We start from the raw sequence: 27,059 nt of genomic DNA, 5'->3' as shown, positions 1-27,059 counted from the left end.
GTTTTGGAGGACATAGCTGCTATTCAAAGACATTGTCACAGTGGTGCTTATGGAGTCCATGACCCAAAGTACGAGTGTTTGTAAGGAGCTGTGAGACAAGGCCTGAGAAACAAGCAAGAAAGTTTATACCTTTATACCTATACCTCAGCTGGTGTTGAAGAAGTTAGAAGAGTCATGATGAAAAACTGAGCTGCATTTCATGTTTTTCTTCTCAGCTGCAGGGAGTCGAGCCTGACAGGCCCATCAGTGCAGCTGGCTGTCAAATAACTAGACAAAATAAATACCTGGTCAAAACAAAAGTCCTAACAGTAAGCAGTGAATAGATTCTAAATTAGAGCTTCACTTCTCAGAAGTCATTTCTGAACTGTCCCCTCAACAGAAAGTTACAACGTGCATGTATCTGATGTAATGACTCTGGCACTAACAACCTGCTGTGAACTGACTGCTGGGATTATTTCATTCACAATGACCACGTTACTGAGTTAATCTATATTGTTGCCTAAATTAGGACATAGAACTAGGAAGAAATTCATTGAACCTCAGGTCCAGCTCTCCTCCTATCACAGAAAAATTGCTCGTTATCTATTGAGTGATGACCTGCCATCTCCCATTTGTTCCTTTTTGAATCCTACCTGGCCCAGTGGGGAAGCCTGGAGGATACCCTAGGACTGTGAACAAGGCTATCACCATTTTCTTTGTGTCACCTGATAAAAGATTTGCTTGTGCATGAATATTATCCAATTGAAAATATAAATTTTGACACTTTTTTTTTTCTCTGTAGGCCGTCCTCTTCAGTATTCAGATGGGAATACATTCATTCAGCTGGTGATGTGTAGAAGAGAAGGCAGTGAACATGCAGAGTACAACCAAGTTGTAGTGACTTTACTGTGAATTGCACAAGCAGTGGTGAGTAGTTGAAAAGTTTAATGTATTTTGTAATGGAAGCCTCCAAAAAGTATATGCTGAATGGAATAATTCTAATACCTGAATCTCTAAGTTTTGTCAATTTACATTTTCTCTCACTTGGTGTGTTCCAATGAGTCACAGCATGATCATATTTAGAATTGTAATAAATGCCAGCAATCATGAGCCCTTGCTATTTATAGAATGGAGAAGTGAAAACTAGTACTTTCAATGTAACAATTTAAGCTTGCTGAAACTTTCCAGCCAGGACAGTTTTCCACCAGAAAAATGTTGATTGAATGGAAACTTATTGGGCTATTTGTGGTCTATTCTTAATCTTAGCATCTCTCTTTATGCTGGCATTGAAATGTATCCTGTTTAGTTGATACTGTGAATGACTCCTTCTCATTTTCTCCTTCAGCTCACACCCAGTAAAACTGTAGGTCTGTCTTTAGCACTCCAATACTGGACTGTTAAACATGTAGGTGCAACTGTTTTGTAACAGAAGTTTCAAGTATTGGAAATTTTTACTCAAAAGAAATGTACAGATATGAAAATGTGGCTGTCACTGCTAGATCAGTTTAGATTATTTTCCTCCATGTACTTTGAGCTGACTTGACCCACAGTGTGTAAATCGGATATCAAAGCATGCATCACCGGAGTCTGCCACTGTCAAGCTATTCCTGTGCATTCTAGGAATACCATTATCCATCCTCTGGCTACCAGGGCAACCTCTCTCTCTATTTGGTGTTGCTCAGGGAAATTCCTAAATGTGGTGAATACTGCTGCCTTGCTTCTTGTTAATCTGAGGAGGATCATGTCACTCTAGTCTTCAGACTTCGCTAGTTTCTTTGTCTGTTTAATGTTGAAGTAAAAAAATTCCCCTCTTAGTTTTAAAACTGACCATATTTAGTCTTGCTTCCGACTGTCTCAGACTTTGCTCTGCTACTTACTTCTGCTGCAGTGCTAATTGCTTTTGTCTCTCTTTATAATCACATCGTATTGGATACAATAGCTGCCTCCTGTGCTGCTTTCCTGGGCCTCATTAACTCATGCTGAAGTTTCATATTTCAGATGCCAGTTTAAAGCTTTGGTCATAATCTTCAAAGTAGTTAATGGATCAAGCCTTAGCTACTTTAAAGGCTGAATTTTGATCTGTGAACCATCATGACAGCTGCACTTCCTCGGAGCAATGTAGATTACAAAGCCTAGAAGGAAGTGTATGAAAGGGAGGAACAAGGCAATCTTAACTGAGAGAAACAAAAAATATCTGGAAGTTATTCTGCAGATCCAGACCTCTCAAAGCTGAACAAAATCTTTCCCTTTGAGTCACTCAGAAAACTGATTTCCCCCCCTATCGTAGAAGAATCCTGTCAGACCAACCAGAAACACCTCAGCACCATAATTAAAACAATTTCTACTGTGAGGAAATTACAGAGCTACCAGAAGTCTACTACAAATTGTGCTTAAGTGCAAAGTTCTTAAATATCCAAGTGCCAGAACATCTTTTCTCTCATGTCTTCAGTTGCATCGTTGCCCCAGTGTTATGAAATTTTATGATGCAGAATCAACAACAAAAATTAATGAGAAATATTGAAATAGAAACAAGCAGATGCATATGGGTATTTCTTCAAGTCTCTTCTTCAAGGGGGACTTTTTGTGAATTTGATTATGAATATAGTACACAGTTTACTTTTGATGTTAAACTAGACTTTTTCATTTCTTTTCTAAGCTAAATTAGTGTATTTCAGGCTTAATGTTTATGCAAACACAGAAGTCCCAATGGGTAATCTTCCATGGAGGTTTTAACCTATTCAGTTAAATTGGTATAAACACTTCTGTAAAGACTCTTAGTTTAGTTTATGTCAACTTGGAATCTGTTTATGGCAACCCAAAATAAGCTATTCTTAAACTTGACTACAAATGTCAGCCAACTTCTTGCACCGATTTTGACTAAACTGATTTAAAATAGAATCTTAACGTAAACCAGTGTAACTTTCCTGTAAACTGGAAACTTCTTTGGTAAACTAGAAACTTCAGTGTACTGCATGTCACGTTCTCCCTCTTGTGGCTGACATGAAGATTCACAGTTTTGGGGAATGTGCATTAAAGCCCTAAAATGGATTAGGCTGTCCTTAGCCGTGACCTGGCAACACAGACGGTGACCTGGCACTTATTTTGGTATCCAAATATATATAAAAACAGCTTTATAAAAAGAGAATAGCAGAATACTTGAATTTGTTAATTTGGAAAATAGAATTTATAATTATTTTGGAATAAAGTAACTACTAAATTAACAGTAAACAGACCTGCTAAAATTACTGATACTAGAATAGCTTGTACTGAGAGAACACTAGTAAGGGAAAGTTGGCAAGGATAGGTAATCGGGAATTGGGGGTGGCTTGTCTGAATTTGGAACAAAGGGAAAAGCTCCAGAGGACAGCCAAGAGAAATAAGGTTGGCAAATCTGAGAGACATTCTGGAAACTACATTTCAAAATTTTGTCCCACTTGGTATCCACTAGTCGTAGAAGAGTGTCTGAAAAACTGGATGCAAAGGAGATACCGAGCACCTGCACCTTTACCTCACTGCAGCAGTGTGGCATTTGTTTGCACTGTCTGGCCGTGCCAGCCTTCCCAGCCTGCTCTACCCATTCAGATACTGAAGGTGGAAATACAAAATAGTGTGACTGGTGGGTGGGGTAAGCTGTGCTTCTCCCAAATAAGAAAAAGCTGCCCAAGGCTTCAAGAGAACTCTAACTAAATTAGATAAAATAGATTCCCGGCCCTTGCCTGATTGACTACCTAACATAACTGAGCAACTTGAAGTTGCCATGAGGATCTCAGTCCTGGACTTCCAGATTTATTTAATTGTTGTGTTTACTTTGCTAACGCCATTATAATTTTTTAATTTTTATTTTTTATTTGGAATTTGGCTTAAAAACGCTTGGTGCCAGATGAATCCTCTATTCTCTTTCTCCACCCTGCCAAGATAAAGCTGTCTTACATTCCAACCCAACATAAGCTGAAAGCTGGCAGTAGTTTCAGATCTGCAGAATCCTTTAGTCCTGTCCATACTGTGATTGATCTGTATGCTGGCTGGACCAGAGCTTCTAGAGGCCCTTCTTGCCCTTTCACTAACCTGTTTAGGACTGGCTTTAAGTCCTCTCACTACCTCACTACCTAAATCACCGAGAATGGATGGGTTGAAGGAAGGAAGACAAAGATTTTCTGCTTCCGTTCTGTGAAGTGAACAAAACTTCTGAAGGAAAAGATGAGCCTGCAAAGACAATAAAACACATCATCTGTAAAATCTAAAATGGATTGAGAAGTCTTTCCTTGCTGAAGGCATAACTTTCAAATGTCTTTGGGAAGCTGCATGTTAACACATAAATTATCCACACTTCCTTGTCACCTTATGCTGTGTTTCTCCACATCCATGCTCCCCACTGTGTGCACAGCAGGTTCCCCTGCCTGGCTCTCTCATTTTGTGCTGTGCTGTCCCAGATGCCTACCACACTTCTGTTGCCAGATGCAAATGTATCTGCTCCATCTCCAGACTCAGACCTATTGTAGCAGGTGTTGTTACACGTAGTTTTTCACACTGAGCCTCTATTTCCTTTCATTAGGGATGCAACAGTACTGCTTTGTTAGGGTCCACCTCTTCTATGAGAACACCAGGACTGAGGAATGTGAGAAGTTTGTCTTAGAGGCAAGGAGGTTCAGGACATAGGGAAAGAAGAAAAGCATTGCATAACACTTGTGCAGCAGGGAAGAAGTCCTCCTGTGCCCCTAACTTTGCATCTCAGGCCATCCACAAAAAGGTATTTAGGGAAAAGAAGAAGGTGGTGGCACAGGAAACATATCTCAACGAGAGAATGAGATGAACCTAGGGCTTCTAATATTGAGGTTGGAACACCTTTCTTCACACTGGTACAGCCAGAAGGTTACTGCCAATAGCCAAATGGGCTGAAAAGGTAGTGGAGTACTGCCATAATGTGTGAGCGTCCCAAGGATGTTTCAACACCATCAGCAGAGCAGGAAGCTCTCAGAGTTTCTCTGCCCCCAGGAGAAATCATTTTATATTGGGGTGATGCTGCCTACACAATACTAATAGACTAGAACGAAGAAAATCCTGTTAAAGTAGAGCAGGGTCATCTTCTAGCCGTTCAAGCAGTCCACAGAATTCACTGCACTGATCAAGGAGAACATTGCATGGGTTAATGCAAAATAATCAACACAGGATGAAGTGTTTCTGTTTTGCAGCAGGGTTGGTGGGATAATCAGAGTTCTGAATTCATTTTTTGTCAAGATTTCTTCCAAGTCTATTTTCAGTTACATTGTCACCAAATTTTGGATTTTCTGAGTTTTGGGGGAGCTGTAAACAGCCCCAGTCTAACAAGGCTGCACCCACTGCCAGCAGCAAGCACCAGTGCTCCCTAAGGGACAGGGCGCCAGAAGCCAAGCGCAGTAACACCACCAGAGACCAGCACCATGGTACCCAACCAAGGTGAGCAGGCCAGACCCAAGATGGTAGCTAGGTTCAACCATGAGTCTGGATCACCCCACAAGTTCACAGTGACAAGACAGGGTCAAGGTCAAGCCAAAAAGTCAGTCCACAAGTCAGGGCCAGGATCAGGTCTCCTGAGAGTATAGTCCAGTGATTGCTGGGCAGGTCCCCTGCTAAGAAACAGCTCCAAGGTGAAGGTGGGAGGTCAGGCCACAGGTCAGGATCAGTGGGTCCATGGGTAGGTACAGCTGTGGCTGAGCAGTACCCTGCAGCATAGCGTGGGCCATGACTGAAGGCCCAGGGCTGGGCCTAAAGGGGACTGTGGGTGGAGGCCCCAGGCAAGGCTGGGCAAGGCCATTGCGGCCTGTCAGTGTTCCCAGGGCCCCAAGACCCAATGTGACGAGCATAGGTGACTTCTGGCAATGCCCTCAAAAAACAGGGATAGAGAAGACAAAGAATCCACCTGGGGAAGATAACAGGCTGGGACCCCAAGGAGTCTGGAAAGACAAAGTGTGTGTTGGTAAAACTTTTCGTAGCAGATCTTGGAGAGGCATGGTCAGGAGACAGAAAGGATATGTTTGTTAAATATGTAAACAGTCATTTTGCCTGCAGTCTGCTCTGGTTCCTGAAAACACTGGGCTTCCACCAGGCAGAACCAGTATTTGCCTGGTCACCCAGTGGTGACTCATTGTAGCATTCAGCCCTGAGAGGCGGAGGGGGACGCTGAATTCAAAGTGATCATGAGCTCCTTTTGTCACAGTTATTCCCATTGAATGTGAAATAGAAATGTGGTGTACAAAAGGACTTCAAGAGAACAGCTAGGCCAAGGATGAGCATCTCTTCCATACTGAAGGCCAAAAAAGTCTTGGATACCCCATAGTAACAAACACTTATTGTCATCCAGTAACAAGATGGCAAAAAAAAAACATACGGCTATTTAGCTTTATGCTGGAGTTGTACATCTGGCTTCATAGTTTGGGCTCCTCTGTGATCTTGGCTACTTTTCTGTGTTCACGCACAATGAAGTAACATCCATCAGGCAAGGAAAGGTAACAGTGCAAAAGTGACCTTTGCTGAACAGCAGTGCTATAAGGTATTCACTGACTGGGCGTAATGAAAACTGGACAAAACTGTTGAAAAGTTAGTCTTTTTTTACATATATTTATTCAACCCACTGGAACAGACATTTTGGACATCCTGCTCACATGTTTTGCATTAAAACATTATGAAATCCCAAATTCTGGTGCCAGATGGTTTTGGATTACTTTGCTTGTATGAAGGGTTTCATTCGGGTGCATGGAAAATGTAAAATATTCTGGTAATAGCTTTAGCAGGACTGTATATGCTGCATTTGTGTTATTCTTTAACTATGCTATATGCCTTCTACACATTATATTCTGAGTCATGAGAAAACTTTAAAATGTGAATTGAAATGTTCTGACTTCCCAGAACAGACTAAGCTCTGTAAAATGCTTAAAGGGATTGACGTGAAAGGAAATATTCCTAAAGACCCGCTATGCTGAGAAACCACACAGTGAATTAAAATAGCCCTCTCCTTACGAATACATGCCTCCTAAGAATGCATTGAGCCTGGTCCTGAATGTGAAGCTAGAAAAGAAAGAATGGGTAAAGGTCAAGCACACATCTGTTGTTTCTGCCAGTAATCATTTTGCTTGCTTTACTCGGTGAGCTGAATGAGTTTTCTAACAGGGATCTGTTAACTGTTAACAGGGATCACATTTTTCTGGTGATCTTTCCTTGGTGCAACCGATGAGCACAAGAAGTATAAATATGGAGTTAACTTGAAATTAGATCTGTTGGAATTCACAGATCCTATTCTACACAGTATGAACAGGGTGAAATGTTCCTTGCAGTTTCTGAATTTCATCCTGCATGGACCACTGTCACGTCATGTCCCGTACTGTGTGGCTCCTGCCTTGTCATTATTCAAGTATAGAATTACTTCTCAGATCCAGTCACACTCCCAAGTGCAAGAGCAAAATGTTGACCTGGTTAAACCAGTGGCTTTCTAGGATACAGTAATAAAAGTAAGCTGGGTTGTATATTAGAATATTTTAAAGTGACGTCTTTAACTGGGTGTGGTTTTAACTGGTTTGTTTAAACTCAGTCTAGATGGGGAAGCTAGTGACTAGCTAGAGATAGCTTTTTTCTCAGTATCTTCTTTTCCAGTTTTCCAGAATTAAATTGCTTATTTTCAGACACAGCACAAGAGTAAGGGTATGACATATGAACAATGATCTTATTCTCAGAGTCATAAAGTAGGCTGGGCTATACAGAGGGATTCCCCTGGCTCTGCTCAACCTTTCCTAGCAGACTTCACTTCCCTGTTTTCCACAAGTACTGAACTCCTGAATTTCAGCTTAAAGCACAGAAAGACAGGCATCAAAAATAAAATAAAATAAAATAAAATAAAATAAAATAAAATAAAATAAAATAAAATAAAATAAAATAAAATAAAAATAACCCACAGATGAACAGGAGTTTCAGATTTGATTTTGACAACTTTATTAATGCTAAAGAGTCTATGTTTCCAGTTGTACTGTGTTAAAGAGACTGAAAGTCATTGACTTACATTGCATTTGATCAGTCTCCAAGTACTCCAGAATAATTACTTGGGAAACATATTTCTATCCAGTTATTCTCTAAAAAGAAAGTGAAACAATGTAAAGTTTAGGAGTCTTGCAAGCTGTCATCAAAACCTGTGAGCTCCCAATGAGACCTGTGCAGAACAGTGGGAAATTACGAAGTTATACAGGACACCGATCTCTGCCTCAGCTGAGGTTCCTCATCTGCATCTCCTTACCAATGCGACTGAAAGTAGCAGCTGATGCCAGCTAAGACTGTACTAAGATCAAGAATTTTTTGGAGAGGTTGAGGGGTGGAGGAGTAAGAATAATGTCAGCTAGTATGTCTGGCATTAACAAAGTACCATGATCTTGCTGAGGTCAGCATCACACCCAAGACTCAGAAAGGCTGACTGCGATGGTTTAAGTAATAACCTTAGAGCTGAATATGTGCTGATTGGTTTGCTCAACTCTTCTCTAAGTCACTGGGTGGGGTATGCTTCAGAAAGGAGACTTCAGAATTTCAGAGTCAGGAGACTTAGATATAATGGTAGTATGAGAAAGCACGTGAAGCAGGTACGAAGCTTAACATTGCATATAGATGCAGGAGTTTTGTTTTTTAGTATCTGTATGAGTAGAAAGTGTACTTGAGCAACCTCCGTTTTAAATGAATGACCATTGTGAAGGAACTTGCACGAGCAGTTTGTTATGCTTTTAAAAATCCTGTTGTTCAGGCTGTTCTGTAACAATGACACTTTTTAAAACTGGAAATGCAGAAATTTCTGTGTCTTCCTCACTTGGTCATCTCTCCTACTGGTTCCCCCATCTATCTGGAGGTAGTCCAGAGAAGGCTAGAGTATCATGTGTTACTTCCCAGTGTTTACCTTTGGAAGACTCTGATGGATTGCTCATGACTGTAACAAATTTTAATAATTTTCCTGCATTTTTTTACTGGGACCTCTTCTGAATAACTCAGGTGCCCCCATGCTTCAAGGTATGAATTTGCCTACAGCTGTGGTCATACCTCACCTCTGAAAGTGTCTCAAATACAGAACCTTTGAAAATGAAGCATATAGACTTAGTCACCACCTGTGAAAAGTTTTGTTTATATGACCTGTCTGTTATCACACAGATTTAGGTGACACAAACATGGATAGAATTCAGTTAAAGGGGACAACAATCAGTACTCTGAGCCATCAAGTTGTCCTTTCCCCTTCCTGCAGTCTCCTGTCTCATTGTACATCTCCCAGCTTTTGCAACATGGTACACATGCCATTAGCATGCCGCCCTGATTCACTTCCAAGAAGGCTAGGGAAAAAATGGCATTGAATTATTTCTTTAAAGGCTATTGCAATTCTGTCCACAAGGTTCCTAAATTAAAAAATATAAGAGACCTTATCTCTGGTATGTCCCAATCTCTGAGTGCTTGGTCTGCAACCTATTGTATGTCTTCTAATAACTGGTATGGTTCTCTGGATGAATTTTGTCTAGAAATTCATAGGTATCATCAACATTCTGCAGTTACTGTTCTGCAGTAAATGGACTTGCCAAAAGGCACTTCCCCGTGTTAGCAGAGGGAGGTTTCCTTTCATTAAATGAAAATGTAACGGGAGAGCCCCATCAGGCCTTCCTTTTATGCATGCACAAGGGGAAGAGACCTCTGTGTCCACCAGAGGAGGACAGTGGCACTGTTTGGTTAACATGCCTCCCTCTTCATTCAAACTGGAAACTTGTCAAGGCTTGCTGCAATCAGCACCTTTAGGGAATGAAGGTTCTCAGCTCCATGCAGAAAGAGTTTGGCTATTGATCATGGTATTGCTAGGTGGATTTTAGTCATCAGGACCGTTTACAACACAACTTGCAGTTGTACAAAGAGTAAGTGACAGTCAGCAATAGAATGGAGGCCAAGGACTTCAAGCCTCTATTTCACATCGAACGCACGAAGCTTTTAATTACTCATGTAGGCTGGCAGGAGTGCCATGACCACGAACCTGTTTATCAAGTTGACTAATTAATGTATTTGTTTCTGAGTGTTCCAGTGTCAACGTTAGTCACCGTATGAACATTTGTAACAATAGTGGGATCAGGCAACACCCAAGGTCATTCCAAACTTAAAATATGAAAATACATTCTTAGTGTACTTTCCACTTGCTGTCACTTTTCTCACTCTTCCCAATTTGAAGCTGAGTGAGAGCTGCTTCCAGGAAAATAATCATGATCCTAGCAGATGATGTGTTTTATTCTGGTATACACCAAAGACAAAAACACGTGCTAATTTTTGAAAATTAATGTATTTCCTTTTTAAATGCAGAAATCAGTTCTACTTATTTTTCAGTTTTCAGGGGTATCCCATTTTTATCTTCCTCTCTTTTATTTTTTTTTTTGTAATTTTACATATAACCTCATTTTTCCTATCCTTTCCTATAAATCAATGTTTTATCATTTTCAAACTCATATGGATAAAACATCATTCTAGATGACTTATTTTATTAGTATGACCAACCCTAGAGATGGTTGTTTATGACACAGTTATGCCTAGGCTTTCAGTTGCCTGAATCTTAAAGGAACAATTTTTAAAGACCTTAATATGAAGTGTTCCTGTTAAAGCTGGTGATAATACAAATAATCTCAGGCTAAGATGAGTTCTCACATATTTAATTACTATAATATGATATTATGAAGTAGGAAGTCAGTGACGAAAAACAATCCATACCTTTGAGTAAAGAGAGGCTTTATCTCCATTTTATTTGAGTAATGAATGCTGTAAAGAAATACCATTTCTGCATCATCCATTTAGGTGATGCTTCTCTATCTGCTTTTATAGAGTTTATGTAAGAAACAGTTTTCATATATTATATATTGTACTGTCAACCTGGAATTAGAGATGCCTTGAAAACCAAGTGTCTGCAGTTCTGAAATCCATATGCACCATTTGATATAATTTGCCAAATAGACCAGTGATGATTAAATCACTCAAGTAGTTCATTTGGAATCCCCTTTTGGAGTATAAACAAACACTTTATTCTGCCCATCTGTATCTTACATTGACAAAGAAACTTTGCTGACAGCTCTTTTAAAAAATACTTTATAATTGTTGTATTCCTGCTTTTTGCTATTCTTGTAAACACTTCCTGAAAGAACTATAATCTAAAATGCTGGCCAAATTGAATCAACGGCGCTTTTAAGCAGATCCTGTTTTCTACCCAAGAGACTATATTTCAGCAACGATCCTGTTTCTCTTCTTCCATTCCCAAGATGTTGTAAAGTTTGCCTAATAGTCGTGAACCATTGCAAAAAAAAAATGCCTTAGAACTGTGAGGTCTCATTGTTCATGTAGTGGGTAAGAAATTCAAGTGGCATTTCCAAGCATTTGGAAAGACTTGGGTTTATTCTGACGCCTCCGTCATTCTTAACTTTAAGACTAAAATCTGCAAAAAAATCACTTATTATTTTGCCTTAAGAAGTCAGAAAGTATTTAATATATACTTTAGGCAGACCTCTTCCAAATGGGTGTCCCTTTTTAACTCGGCACTGTTTTCTTTCTCTCATTATGAATGAGCAGTAAACAGCAGAGCAGAGAGTGACTCTTCACTTTATTCCTTTCAACGCAGCTTAGTCAAGCTACAGAACATGGAAGAATGAACATCTTTCTCTTTAATGTTTTATAATTGTGCTGTTTTTGATATAACAGCACTTAATCCTGTCATTTTCATAATAGTATCTGGTGGGGGGGGTTGGTGGGGTTGGTGGTGTTTGTTTTTTTTTTTTTCTGTTATGAGCCATGTAAACCACTTTTTTTAGTAAAGGACTAATGATATATTGTCCTGTTGTGGCATTGACAAAAGTGAGCTAGGAATTTAGTTACATATCACACCACCTATGTGCACTACGTGTGCAGTATGTGTAATGCCAAAGTCATGCAGAATGTGTATGTGGGTTTTCCTCCACTGCAGAGAAACCACATGGGAAGAAAAAACTCAAGGGAAACAAAATGTCAGTACATATAAAATTACAAAATAGAAACAACCAGAAATAATCAGCTTCTCTATGTGTCAGATGTTGGAAACACCGTTTCCAGTGAATGCACATTTAAGGACTACCAGCATTAGGTGTGCATATAACGGAGGTTGATGAGATTAACATAAGAAAATCCAGCACTGTCCTTCTCAAAAGAACATGGGCAGTTACTGTCTAGAAACGGCATGCTAACAACACTGAGCTGTGTTGATTCTCCTAGCTATTCACACATGCAGATACACGTTTAAGAGATGTCAAAACACTCCAAGATTAGGAAAGGTCCAGATGATGGCAATGTGTGTTCTTAACTCACTTTCAACCTGTGTGTATCACAGGAACAGAACTGAAGTTGTTAACTGAAGCATCATCTTTCATTTTATCCCACAGGACCCCTCCTTCTTCCAAAGCAATATAAAAACAACGTTTATTGTGCAATATATGACTCTTTCCTAGGCTTTATTTACTATACACCAGTACATCCACACCTAGTGTGAATTATGAACTATGAATTTACAGAGCAGACCATACATGCTCACAAGTAAATCCTCTTCCTGAAACCCAAGACTTAGATAGCCACCCACCAAGTTAAATTTTACATATTAATCAGAAGAAGCCTAGGAAATCAAGGTATTTCCTTCCTGAGTAGAAGTCTTGCTTAAAACAGTGAAATAACCTCAGAAGAAGTGAAAACAGCATTAAGCACTGTGCAGAAGTGCAAAGCATGTCCTAAGCTGAGCCTTTATGAGTGGCTTCCAAGGGCCTGGTTTATGAAGGTGGCTTTAAGTTAGCCTTAACACACCGAGTCTAGGGATTCGGGCTATTTGTACTCTAACAGCCAGCCAAACCTAGAATCTCTGAATATTTCGCAATGTCCTTTTGCATTTCCAGGGCCATTTATGCTAGAAGAAATAGGCCTCTGAAGCCACTAAAACAACTTGAGAATATCCCAATAGAAGAATAGCTTGTATTGAAGCTGAAGTTTTTCTTTTTGGTTGAAGCAGACAATTAGATCAGTAAATTTAGTGTTGTTGTTACCAAAAAAGGAAGATTAAATTATATTATTTTACAGTCACAAGGAGAATATTGTTTAATTTCTATCTAGTTCATATGGAATTGCCATGAAAAGAGTGGAAGTCAGGACTAATTATAAGCATTTTTACATGGAAGTCTTCACTTTTAACAATTCCAAACACAATACACTTGCACTGCTGGGGAACCCCACCCTATCTGGGCTTTTTTTAACACTCCTCTGACTTCTCATGACATAATTAAAGCAGCTCTTAATTCAGGTCTGCAGAATATTTAACATACACATCCTAACCATAACTTTTCATACTGCTCTGATGCTTTTTTCGCCTTCAAGCCATGCACCTTTTTATGACCTTTTACTCATCCTCAGCTTGTAGTTTCTCATGCAATTGAAGTGAGACATGCCTATTTTTAGCACATAAAAATATTCTAGGAACTACAAAACTGTTTGTCATCTCTATTGGTAGAGCCTGATAGTTTTCATTTGTTAGTTAGTTGAAAATAACATGGAATTCAGTTATCTTTTTGTTGTTGATAAGGTTTACATTTTTTAGATAATTTCTGCCTTGACTTCACGCTGCTCCTTCCCAACAGCCATACCCCCTGACCTTGCTTTGCGCAGCAATAAGTGGACATCTTTTTTAATCATCTTTTGGTTACCAAAAGAGTATTTGTAATAATTATGTTTGTACTTCTACTTAATGTGTAATAAAGCTGAAAGGATGCTGTCATTTTTATATCCACACTTCAATAAGAGGCGGGTAACTTCTCTTAGCTCTCTCTTGTGTGCTGAGCACTATTTCAGGTAAAACAGCACATTGGAAAAACAACACAATAAAGCTGATAAATCTCTGTAATATGAACAAAAACTTTTTTTCCCATTAGATGTCTATCTTTCTACATGGAATTTATGTCTGAAATGAACGTAGCTATAATATTTTCCATTAACCTATCCTGCTGCTAAACCTTTCTTGGCAAAGATTATGATACGGTAAAGCAACTCAATTGCTTTCTTGACAGATTGTTCCAATAATAATGTAGAGGGGAAAAAAAATTACTCATTATTTCAGTAATGAGATCTAGGGGGAAAAGAAGTTTTAATCCTTTTTGCTTTGACAGGCTGCAAACAGAACACCAAATGGGATGTATTTAATAAATAAACACTGCAAAGTCTCTGATCCACCTACAGCCAAGTCCTTACTCAGCCTTCTCTTACTGAAGTCATTTGGAATCTAGTCAAGTACAGATAAAAGAGCTCATTTCATTTTTGGATCCAAGCTGAGTATTAGTACATCCAAACTAAGTTAGGAACCTGGCAGTGCGGAGAGGTGGGAGTGTGAAAGGACAGAGAAGCTTTGCTTTTGTACTTTTCCAGGCTCTATCCGTCTTGTAATCCAAGTCAAGCTAGAGCAGGCTGTATTTACCTACAGTTGCCTCTTGGTAACTTAGAAAAGCTGCTCTAGAATCTGGGTGTATCTGGGCTGCAGCTGCACTCCTGACACAAGATTCCTAAGATTCCTAAGTGTCACAAGATTCCCAAGAATCTTCTTCCACAGAGTTAACTGGAATAGCTACATGGGGATGCCCTATAAACAAGGTAGAGTCTCTTGTACATGCAATTGCTTGACTGAAAACATACAATAATACAGCATGGGTTGATTAAGAATCCCAAATGTAGGCTTTAAAATCCGTTCTACACAGTTCAGTATGATTGTGCAGCAAAGCAAAAGTTTTAGCTGCTGGATCTGATACTCTTCTGGAGTCATGGATCAGGAATTACTGCATAAATGGAATTGCGTAAGCATTCAACTGATATCTAAGTCATGGAAGACTTGGGCTCATATAGTCCAATCACATTACATTAATAATTAATATTTTAAATTGTATTTTGAATAAAACACTGTGTACAGATCTTCTGTCACTGGTTCCTAATCAGCAAACCTAAAGTTTTGGAATCGCTTGCATTAATGACTGAGAGAAGTGAGAGAAGCATTTGAAAGCAAGCAAGTACCCAGGGCTACAGATTGACTGCAGCAGATGCCTGAGGACTGGACAGCTGATAATATACTTTACTGTGCTTCAGTGCATTCACTGCTACAATCAAGGGTACCTCTTGACCTTGATTTTACAATGTAATATTTTAACCTTAGAGCACTGCACAAAAATAGAAGCAGCAGCACTACAAATCCTGACCTTTTAGTTGAATATCCTGTTTTAGAGGGATACCAGAACTCAATCAAAACGGCATACACGTAAATGTCTACTATTATTATCACACTATAGTGCCTAAGCTACTTTACATTCCAGGTTATATAGGTTATTCTTCAACTTTTTTTACATGTGTGGTCTCACAGACATACTTCAGTGAGGATTGCTCCATCATGCACTGAACAGTTAAGTGTTGTACAGACCACCAATTAGTGCATTTTAACACCTTTCACACCAGGGTCAACAGATGTAACAATTGTCTCAGTGGTACAATTGCCTCGGTGATAAAAGGAAATAGCACAAGACATTAAAATATTCTGAGCGGTTTGGAGTCAATAGTTTATTCTACAGACTGATTTAAAAATAAAAGAACAGAAAAAAGTTTGTGGGTTTTTGGTTTGGTTTGGTTTGGTTTTGGTTTGTTTGTTTTCTCATGTCAAAGAGCACACTTTAGAGAATACTCTGAGGCATCTTCCCACCATATCTCGGACTGATACACTGGCTGTTCGGTACGTGGGACACAACCTCACAGTGTCTTTATATGTAGGTTTTATCTTCCTATTTTCATATGACATTGATCCTGCTTCAGGCATTTGCCTTAATTGAGTCCTGAAGACTTCTGACCTCCTTCATACCTTGTAAACGCTAACTTTTTTATTCCACAGATCATTCTGAATAACCAATTTCATGTAATTTTAAAAATTTGTTGCACGCTTACATTACCTGTCTGGATAATGAAGTCATCTGCATCGTCAGTGAAAAATCAATTTACTCACTCGCTTAAAGTATTTTAAATCCTAAAGACTCAACAGAATCACTGAGTACATTTAATAATGTCAGGGCCATGACTGTACTAATAGAGTTTAATTGCTTTGACCAGATTTTCGTGGTGCCTCCACCCCCACCTCTGTTGATGGGCCCTGGTGCCCCACTTAAGCTCAGCCCTGGGCCTTCAACCGCTGCCTGAACTGTGCTATGGGCATGCTGGTTCAGCTCCACGTTCAGCTGGGGTACAGCTGTACCCATGCCTGGCCACGGATGGACCTCCTTGACCTGAGCCCTGACTATCTTCTTGGCTTGATCCCAGCCCTGCCTTTGCCAGGGGCAATCAGCAGCATGCATCTCACTCTGCTGTCACTGACCCTGATCTGCAAATTGATTTCCTGGCATCATCTCAGACCTGCCTCCTCGTTATGAGCATGTCCATCATCCGGACTCCTGGCTGACCCCAGCTGCCATCCCTGGGCCTGGCCTGTTTGTGTGCTGTGGGGCTGGGCCCTGCCTCACCACCTTGTAATAACGCTTGGTTCCTGGCTCCCCACACCACAAGCTGGCCCTCATGGGTCCCTGACAAATAATACGTGCATTGCTGCACATATGTTTATATATCTCTAAAAATATTTACAGAGTGTTTCCAGTAGTTTTCCAGACGTATTTAAGGGTTTTATTTTCTTTAGAGAAATAGGAAGATGATTGTGTAGCTGGACTCCTTAGTTAACAAAGGAAGTTCTTTGTGCCTGACTCTAAATGAGGATATCTGTGCAATAGTCATGAGCTAACTACTCATTCTTATATAATTATATACGTTAAATAAGTATTTATTTGAAATCTCATCAGCTAACTATAATAAATCAAAGTAAGCCTCACAAATCACTCAGTATGATTACTTCTCTTCAACCAGAATAATTTTACGCTAGAAGACTGCATATAGCTAATTTAGAATAGACACACTGTTCAAGAAAATGGATATATGAGCCTATGAAATAATTTAGCCATGTAGCCTGAATATAAATATGAATATTTTATAAAACAAGCAGGTAGATCTTTGCTGGTATCTGTTGCATTGCCCAGGAGATGATGTGTTCTAGATTTCAGAAGGCTCGTAAGATGACCACTGATTCTTACTGAACTGTCATTTACATGGATAAGTATTAACCAGAGTCAAGCCTTCCTTTTTCCTATGCACCAACTGATTTCACTGGATGTTTTATCAAACCTCTTTCAATGGCCAATTAACTGTGTTTTTTTTTTTTTTTTTAAATAAATAAATATATAGAGCTGAACTAAAGACTAACTTGGTTTCTTTCAGTAACAGATGATTGTCTTTTTACAGAAGTATTTTGTGGATGTTGCTGACCCACTGGGCTTATACAAGGTAAAATATGCTTCTCTTATGTGACACTGTAATACAGAACATTATAAGGAATCTATTGATCTTAGAGAGAAAATGTTGCTTGACAATCTTTAAAAACATATTTTCTGCCTTTGTTAATCTTTTACCGTTGGAACCATTGGAATTAAATTTACTGCAGAGGCTAGGACAAAATATATATATATATCCAAAGGTAGAACTGTGTAAACATAGCTGTTTATTCCTGCTCTGCTATATTATCCTCCAGTCAGGGAAAATGGTTGGGATGGGGGGAAAGAAACAGGCAGCAGCTACTACTTGTTCTGAACCTGCTGAGGTCAAGTTGTTTTCAGCTAAGCTGTACTCCAGGAGCTGTTTCTCTTTTGAATACTTATAATCCAGTGATTATTTTAGTTTTGATTATTTTGGTTTTGAAAAATCCCTCATGCAAAATGAAACAAGATTTCCTTTAAAAATAAAAATACATGGTTGAGAAGCAATGGCAATTGCTTGGCAGTGAAAACAGTTTTCTGCCAACACACCCAACTACTTGGAAGAAAACAATGCACGAACATTGCTTGCAAGGTGTGATTTGTTGTTTTATTTGGTCTTAAAATGATTGGTTTCTTCATCCAACACTTCTAAGAACTGGCTGCATTAGGAATACATTGCTGAAACGGTGGATTTACCTTCAACAGTTACTGTACTTGAGCTCCTTTGAATATTGTTATTCATAAATTGTTGTTCAGGATTGGATTTTTTTGGACTGAACTAATACAATGGAGAAGTCTGGAACTTAGATAAACTTTTCTTGCACGTAAGAAAAGTAAAGACTTTGTACCTCTACCTTGCTTTCTGAATACCTTGTTTTCTATAGGAAATACTGCCTGGGCCAGAAACAGCTGTCAAGCCTCTCACTTTTGTTCTTTAACTGCAAGACTATCCTTTGCCTAAATATCAGAGAAACCTGCAAAACAAGAATTGCAAGCTTCATTAAGATATAACAAGCCAAATTAATTCTTGAGGTAAATACAAAAAACAAATGCTGTTAAGACACTTATTATCTGCTGGGGGAAGATTTCATCCACTATAACAAAAAATAGCTTAAAATATCCTATATCATAAGAATATTGGAACTGTATTTGAGGCAGTAGCCTTACAGAGGATGATCAAGTGATTTGTCACCAGCAATAACTCTTCGTGAGTAATGCATTTTCACTCATAGTTGCACCCTATTTCCATTTCAGCTTAGGGAGAGTCCATTATATGATTTGAAATAAATAAAACAGTTTTGATTTCTTCAGGGGACTTTACTTACTGTATCAGTCACAAAACTTTGTATGGCAGTAAACCTATGGATTACTGCTAAGATTAAGTTTGGGATTTCCTAGCCTCATGGACAGCACCAGAAGTACAACCAGCAAAACACAGGAAAAAGTTAGAAAAGTTACTACAATTGTTTTGTCAGTCTAAAATTGCCAAGTCATAAAGACTCATACAGAAGCCAGGTTCTATTAAAAAAAAAAAAAAAAAGTCGATAAAGATTTAAGGATGTATGATTTTCCTTCTGTATTTCTTCTCTTTGTGCAGTGTATTTTTTTTTAATGCCGTGTAGGCACACCCTTGTTTTAGAAACTGTAAGCACTTCCTTAATAACAAACATATCCATTTATCACCTGTAGGAATTAAAATTAAACATCTGTTTGTGAGGAAACCAAAGGCCATGAAAATTAAGCTTAAATATGACTGTAAAGATTTTAAAAAATCATTAGTGGGAAGAAACATTATGATGATTTCAAAGCTTGTTGATAGTGCTGAAGTTTTTACAGTGTTGTAAAACAAATGCCAGAATGAGAGTTGACAAAAGTTATAGTAAAACAGTATTGTAATGTACAAAAATTCTGAAACAGAAAATAGGCCTGAAAGGCTCATCCCCTTATCAGACCTGAATGCTGATGCTGTGATGTAAAAATACAGCACAGGAAACACAAATAAAAGCTAGTGATGTAAAAGTCCATCTGAAGTGAACCACACATAACTGCATGGAAGGGAAGACATATGTTGCTACTCATATTCTAATAAAACAATCCTAACCATAGTGATATAATAGATATGAGGATAGACAGCTTGAGGAAAGGTCAGTCCAAAGTTTTGTCTCCATGTTCAGCCTCACACCCGCACTTTAAGTTCTAATGCACAGTGGGAGATTTCTCACCCTTGCAGCGGACACATAGGTGGGGAGAACATTTCAAGAAGCTTACAGTTGTGGAATTTTCAATGAAATTATGATGAACAAATAGATGGAGTAATTATGATACTGCCAGTGTTATACTCCCCAGAACATTCAGAAGTGGTTCTGGTATATTTAGTTCTTAGTTAGTTCCTAGGGCAAAGGGAGAGGAGTTGTGTAAAAAGCCCCTTAGGTGAATACTGAATAGTAATACCACTTACGAGATTTTTGTGAGATATTTTAAATAGTTTAGTGATTCGATGTTTCATCAAAAACAAAACAAAACAAAACAAAAACACTTTGTTGTTGTTGTTGCTGTAATGCGTTAAAGTATCGCAGCGGTTGTTAACCGGTGCCCTGAGGAGGCTACAGACGCCCTGCACAAGCCACCACCCCGAGCCCGGCGTGACTGGGCGCCGCGTCCTCCATTTCCTCGCGCTGCCGCCAGCCCCGCAGCCCCGCCAAGATGGCCGCCTGCGCCGGGCGGCGCCTCCCGCCTCGCGCCCGGCGCTCGGGGCTGCCCAGGCAGGGACAAAACCGTCCGGGGAGCGGCGGGGAGGCCGCCGGGGGGCGCGGGGAAGCCCGGTGCGAGCACCCCCGGCCTTGCGGGCAGGGAAAAGCCCCAAGGGGCCGAGAAGAGCAGGGCCGAGGTGGAGGCGGTAGAGACGGGCAGCTCCGCGGCCGCGGACCTCTGAGGAGGCTCTGAGGAGGCTCTGAGGAGGCGCTGAGGGGCTGAGGCGCGCGAGGCCCTGGGGGTCCGAGGCGGGGCGGGCCCCGCTGTGCCGCAGCGCCCCGCGAGGGGCCGCCTGTCCCCCTCCCCCCCCCCATGAGAGCGTCACGGTAGGCGGGCCCCTCCCCCCTTCCGCCCGCGCCGATTGGGCGCCCGCGTTCGCGACGCCGATTGGCCGTTCGGGAGAAGCGGGCCGCGCCCATTGGCGGAGAGGTGGGCTCCGCCGGGCCGTGCGCAGAGTAGTAGGGAGGGGCGGGGGGAGCGCGAGGGGCCGTGTGCAAGCCGCGTGTGGCGCAGGCAGAAGGGAGCGGAGCGGGCGGGCAGAGCAGCGCGGCCTACCCTCGGCGCCCTCCGTCCGCTGCCAGCCGCTGCAGCGCGCTCGGCAGTCCGCGGGTAACGGCCGGGCCGGGGGGGGAGGCCCTGGGAGCGGGAGATGGCGGCGGAGGGCGAGGGGATGGTGGCGCTGGCGGCGCTGGCGCACTCGGGCCTAGCGCGGGAAAGCGGCGCCCAGTGGGGCCGGGCCGGGCCCGGGCGGCGGGGCCGGGGGACGCGGAGGGACCGGTAGGGGCCGGTAGGGGTCTGTGCCTCTCGGGGAGCGGGGCCGGGCCGCTGGGCTGGGCGCGGGGCGCAGTAGGCCGCACCTCTGGGCCGGGGTTCTCCCGGCAGCGGCGTGCCCCGGCCGGGCCGCAGGGCGTCCGGGGGTCGGGGGGTGCTGGGCGGGTAGGGAGAGGAGAGGAGAGGAGGGGAGCGGAGGGGAGTGGGGGAACAGGGAGGGAAGGGGAGGGAGGAACGGGCCGCGGGGCCACCTCACCCCGCGGGGGGGGTGGGGGGGTGGCGGGGGACATGGCGCTGGGAGAGCTGGGCCGGGGGGGGGGGGGGGCTGGGAAGCGGCTGAAATAAAACCTCTCTCTTTTCCAACTTCTTTCTTTATTCTTTCCTTAAACTTCCGAGCTGACCCCGGCCGGGGGAGCGGGCACCTGGCGGCGCGGTATCGGCGGGGCCTGGGCCCGGGCGCACCACGTGGCCGCCCACGTGCTGGGCCCCGGCGGCGGCTCGGGGCGAGGAGCTGCGGCGGCTGCTGGCCTCCCACCCGGCACGGCCCGTGCCGGCCCCGCGCCCAAACGGGGCCTATAAATGGATAGGAAAAAGAGTCCGCGGCAGCTACACCTCGCGAAGTAGTGGAGCTGCGTTTTATTTGAGTGCTCGTCAGGCGTAGTTCTCGAGTAACCGCTGTTACTCATTCAGCATGCAGAGTCGTCACGAGGAATTATTAAATTTAATAGTGCGTTTTATTTCTGTTTCAGTGGTTAATTAGAGCCCATGGCTGAACCCTTAGGGTTGCCTGATCCATGTTTTCTTCCTTAGTGCAGACTGGCCTAGAGAAGCAATCCTGTGTCCATCCAAAGTGGGAAGAGTTAAACGAATTTCCTAGGGTTGCAGGAGAACCTTGCCACTTACAGGGCTAATCTACCTTTTCTTTTTCCTTAACTGACTTAGTTAATGTCTGGACTGGTTTTTATGTGAAGTTTGCACGTTGCTGATACTGCATGCTGAAGATTAAAACTTTAAAACTGCCCAGATAGCAGTAAGAATGTAAAGGGGAAGAATGGAATGTGCCAATTTGGTAAATAGTCTGTAGTTTGTCATAGCCTGCACGCTAGCGAGTATGGGTAGGCAGAAAGAACAGAAGTTAACCAAAAGAAGTGTTTCTGTAGCTCTGTCTTCAATTTGTAGTCAACAAAGCTATCCAAGAACTACAGGTTGATTCAGGTACCTCAGTCTTAATGTCTTTTTGACCTGGCTAATGACCTCTCAGAAGGGGTCCAAGTTCTTGAATTTTAGTTAATATTCAGAATTCTTGAATCAGGCAGTCAAGTTTGCCTGTGGAATGTATTGAGGGGATCTGGAGTTGAGGGCTCAGCTCTCTATTGCTGGAGGTTTTCTTGAAGTTTCAAACTGCTTCCTTCTGGAATTGAAGTATTGTTACCTGGTGGTCAAAATACTTAACTATGTATGTTTTCCTTGTGAGAATAAAAGCTGGAGGCTGAAGCATCACTAATTCTGTGTATGCAGTCACAGTCACGTGTGTCTTGAGTTCTGGAATCCTCAAACATTCTTGTTGGGAAATAAACTCCTTTATTGGTAGCATTTATTTTTAAATGAGTAATATTTTGATTGCTCCTTTGAAACAAAATGCTGACACTTCTGACAGTACTCCTTTCCATTTCTTAATCTCTTGGAAAAGCAGAGCTCTGCCTGCTGTTGCGTATGTTTTTTGCTGTCTTCAGCCTGGCTGTGGGCTGACTTGTCACATTTGGGCTTGGTATTGTTTGTTGGTCACCAACAGCCCGGATAGAAATGGCTGACTTCTCAGTGTTTGCCTCCTTGATACAGCTGATTTGCTAAAGAGCTCTTAAATAAGCATGCTGGTTTTAGCAGTGGGTTCTCTTTAGTCCCTTCTTTTGAAGGAGTGAAGTTCTATTAATATCAAATGGATGTGATACTTGTAGATCAAAGGAAGCATTCGGTGAGTATAATAAATATAATTGCCACTGTTACATTGGACTTGAACTGTTAGTAAGCTGTTGAATTCTAAAGAACTGCTTGTATCTAGAGGTGTCTAAGTAATGTCCTTGCAACTATTTTCTGTTGCTCCAAAAGTTGTTCTGCTACCTGTATGTTCCTTTCTGGTTTAGTCTGTCCCTTACATAAACCACTGCTTGTACGGAAAGGACTGCTCATTCACTTGTCTCTAGGAGGTAGTAACTCCTGTTCAGTATTGTGATCATAGGTGTCCATGACTTCCTGGTTGTAAAATGTGACCGTAAGTGCATGTAAAGTAAAGATATTAACTGGCAGTTTTTTAGTAAATGTATCTAAAATAAAATTCATGATGGTTCCCTAAATGAGACAAAAGAGAATGTGTTTAGCGTGGGAGACATCAGTTTTGTGGTTCTGTTCCTTTGTACCTAGCAGTTTCCTATATAGGAAAACTCCATTGTCGTAGCGGGGACCAGCACAGGTGGCAAAAATACTTAACTGCTGCCTGTGATGAAACTTCTGCTACCTGTTGCATTGATCAGGGTTGTTCAGAGTAAATCTAGCTTCAACATGTTACCTACTTTTGTAGGTTGCAGTCAGATTTCTTTCAGATAACTGGAGTGAGTGTTGTGCACTGGTGAATTGCCAAGAACTTGTTTGACTTCTCTTTAAAACTCTGGAGGATAGTTTAGGTTCCTCCTGTGAGGAGCCCAAGTTAGTTCTGCTTTTGTCTGTTAGAGCAGACTTCTTTTTTTAGATGGCACCTAAAGCAAAAGCAATAAAATAGCATTACAGTGGAGATTAGTGGTAGTTCTTTCCATTGCCTGGTCTGGATCGGCTACTAAAACAGACTGGGATATTTCTGAATGTGTGTGAAGACATGATTTAGTAAATAGTTGCAAAGTGATTTATTTCAGCTTCAAACTCCGGTTAGGGAGGCCTGTACAAGGAGTTCTGGTGAATGTCTACCTTCGCTCCTTCGCAGAAAGGTGTGATTTGAGGCAGCTAGATTTGTGTTTCTCTCAGAGTTTTGGAATCTTATGTTGAGCCACTGCCTCATCTGGTCTGTCTTGCAGAACAATTCTGGAATGTAAGCAGGGGAGGAGTCAGTTTGTGTAATACATTTGAGCTATGGAAATCATTGATAGATGTGACTGAGAGAAAACAACCTCAACAAGCAGCCTTATCGCAGAAGGCCTGTTTAAGGTGGCCTTGATAGATAAAAGGAACTGTTGAGAACTTGCCTGTGATGCCAGTGTGAAGAAGTAGTGACTAACAGAGGAGAACTTGAACTTGAGTAGTTTTTAAACTCTACTCATTTTTTTCTTGTAACTAACTGAAAAATGGTGTCCAAACTGCTTGGAGGGTGTCCATTTAAGGACTTGTTGTATGGAACCAACGTCTTCTGGATATTGTTCATTAAAAATGTTGGCTTAATCTGAAAACTAAATTCTTACCTTTTTTTAAACGGTTTACATTGTTGAGGAACTTTGTCCTGTATAAGGTTCCATAGAATGTGGGATAAATAAAACTAGTGTCAGCCGAATCCACCTCCGGCTGGTGAACTTGCGTTCAGTTTCAGATCTTCTACACAAAACACAGATATTAAACATGAAAATACCGGTGAATAGAAGTGCAGACAAACTGTTTGGTACTTTCATATGCCTAAAGTATCTGAAGATGAGTGCTGTGCTTTGTGATCGTATGTTTATGGCAGCTGTAGCCTTCAAAGGTCTGTGCGCAGGGAAAAAGTGGGCCTCTGGAGATAAAGGTTGCAAAGTGAATCTTCTGTTCAAGTTGTGCGGAAACTGTTGCTTATTGTCCTCTGGATTTCTTACTCAGTTTGCATAATCCTACTTGGCCAATTTGATAAAAACTAGAGGAAGAGAAACTGAGTTTTTTGTTCCTTGAAGGAGTGGCTTTAAATAGGAGACAACTTGCGGTCAGATGTAAAACTTGTTTTCAAATTCCTCTGGGGCAGTGAGTGTTGTGCTCTCTGTCCCTTGTGCAGGTAGTGACTGGCAGACAGATGTAGGTGGATGGTATATCTCAGCCTAAAAGCTTCTCCAGTGCATTTCTAAAGGAGGTTTAGTTCACCTGTAAAACATTTGTCTCTTACTGTACGTTAACCTGGGTGGTTACGTTAGGCACACAGGTAACTGCCGGTGATAGTTAATCCTGTCACATCATGCTGTAATACCTAGCGCGTGGTTCGAGTGCCACTCTGTAGTTGTTACTTACATCTGTAGAGATGTATTCCAGTGCAGCTGGAACTGTTGGTGTACTGTTCCGCTCTTTTGGGACAGTAATGCAAGGCCTCGTAAATAACATCTTAATGTCTTGACTTGTAAGAGTTGCAGGTTGAGTGGGGACTATGCCTCTCTATAAATCGGAGACCCCATCTTGTCTCGTGGAAATTAAAAGCAGCATCAACTATTGTGTCAAGACCGGCTCCTGCAGTCAGCTTTGCCAGTGTTTTTCCTCTTCTGCTGTGTCAACATGGTTGCTATGAAAACAGGCCTAAACAAGAGCACACGGATGCCAGCTGCTGCCACTGTAGCAGACAGCTCTTCACCCTTGGGTGTCCTAATAAGTTAGAGACTTTGAACACAGATGAAGCAGTAAATACCTGCTAGCATGTGAAAAGGCTGAGTTATATATAAAATCAAGTGCTCATTTAAAAAAAAAAAACTGTTTTATTCTTAACATCTGTTGAAGATCTGTTTGCATCCTTTCATTGCAGAATTTCATTTTAAGAGCAAATATTATCTGATCCAGTTGGAATGTAGATGTGGGATTACAGAAGTAGCGTATTAAGCTTCACATCTCATGTATTTTAAACTTTCCTGCTTTTATTGTGGTGGGAAGGATGGATGGTCACTATGCAGAAGGCAGCTGGAGAGAGAGGAATTTTGAGGGAAAAGTGATCAAAAAGCCAAAATAATGTTCTGCATGGAGTAAATTAAAAAAATACATGTTTAAACATACTATATCCATTTAAGTTCTTAAGTTCTTGATCTCTTGTCAGGATGCTAAGTCTGGTTCTTCTCGAGGTCTTGGTGTTCTTACTGCTTTTTTTGTGACTTTCTTCAAGATGCTACTCATTCATGTTCTTGGTAATTTGAGATGTTTGACAGATGTTCTGTTTGAATAGGCTAGCAGTTCTGGTTGTTACCATTGTTTCATATTTTTAGTTGAAAGTGTCCCAATGGGAACATACAAAATAGTCTTTACTATTTTGGTATGCAACTTTCTTTAAAAGTTTTTTTTAAAAAAAGCATTCTATACCACTAAGTTGTAGGGTTATAGGAAGAATAGCTTGGGGATCAGGTACGCTAACAAAACATACAGCTAATGATTCTACTTCCATTGAGTTAAGCGTAATGAATTGGGAGAGAGCATATGAAGTATTCAGCTTAATGTGCGTATTTATAAACCAGTACATTTTAAACTTGTCTTCAGGCACACTTTAACAATATCCAATTTAAATATTTAACTTGTTCTGTTGTGTATAGTTCCAGAAGTCATGCCTAATTGCTTTGTACCTTAGGCAAGCTAAGGTACTGTGACTGCAGTCTCTTTAACGTACGCCATCCTCACCACTGCTTCAGTGGTCTGTGGCAGACTGACTTTCCTGATCAATGAAACGCCTTCCTCCATTCCCCAATATGGGCAAAAGTGGTTTGTGCTGTCATGGACAGGCATGCCTATCCGATGTTTCCCTAGCATTCTAAGAATGTTTTCCAAGTTAGCCTTCTAGATATCTGGCAAGTGTCTGATGTCTTTTAGGGAAGCCAAATGTCTTGAGCATTTTCTTCCCTGTAAACTGAGGAGTGAAGTATGTATCCTGAAATGTAAGTTAATATATTGAAGTGAACTCTGAGAAATGACTATTCTTTAGGTCAAATAACTGCTCTTTATGTCATAAAAGAACTAAAGACTTCAGATACTAAGCTAACTCACTCTTTAAGGCCTTAGCTGTAATATAGCTCTACCCTTACAAGGAGCTTTTAGAATGTAGTTTGGTTAGTGAAGAAATGCAGCTTAGTGAAGAAAAGTAGATGCCAGTCTGTACTCCCAACAGAAAGAAACGGAGATAAGTAACTGGCTTTCGAGTTTAACTGAGTGATGAGGAAAAAGGTATTACTGAAGGAGAGCGTGACAGTAAGGGTGTTA

General features: G+C 41.2%; 1 protein-coding gene across 7 annotated transcripts in view; it reads left to right on the top strand.

The window, feature by feature from the left end:
- Positions 1 to 27,059, top strand: part of LOC121075510 (CCHC-type zinc finger nucleic acid binding protein) — a 93,136-nt gene that overhangs the window by 63,664 nt on the left and 2,413 nt on the right. For 2 of the 7 annotated variants that reach the window (XM_040568891.1, XM_040568889.1), the window contains exon 1: positions 20,531 to 20,735. The gene's annotated coding sequence lies outside the window, so the exon portion shown is untranslated. Of the gene's footprint in view, positions 1 to 781; positions 907 to 17,364; positions 17,407 to 18,259; positions 18,408 to 20,519; positions 20,736 to 27,059 lie in introns of those variants that run through there. The other 5 variants (XR_005822996.1, XM_040568894.1, XM_040568892.1 and 2 more) reach the window with 5 other exon arrangements.

Source organism: Cygnus olor, chromosome 10 (genome assembly GCF_009769625.2).
Source record: "Cygnus olor isolate bCygOlo1 chromosome 10, bCygOlo1.pri.v2, whole genome shotgun sequence".
NCBI lineage: Eukaryota > Metazoa > Chordata > Aves > Anseriformes > Anatidae > Cygnus > Cygnus olor.
This window is presented reverse-complemented; position numbering and strand designations above follow the sequence as displayed.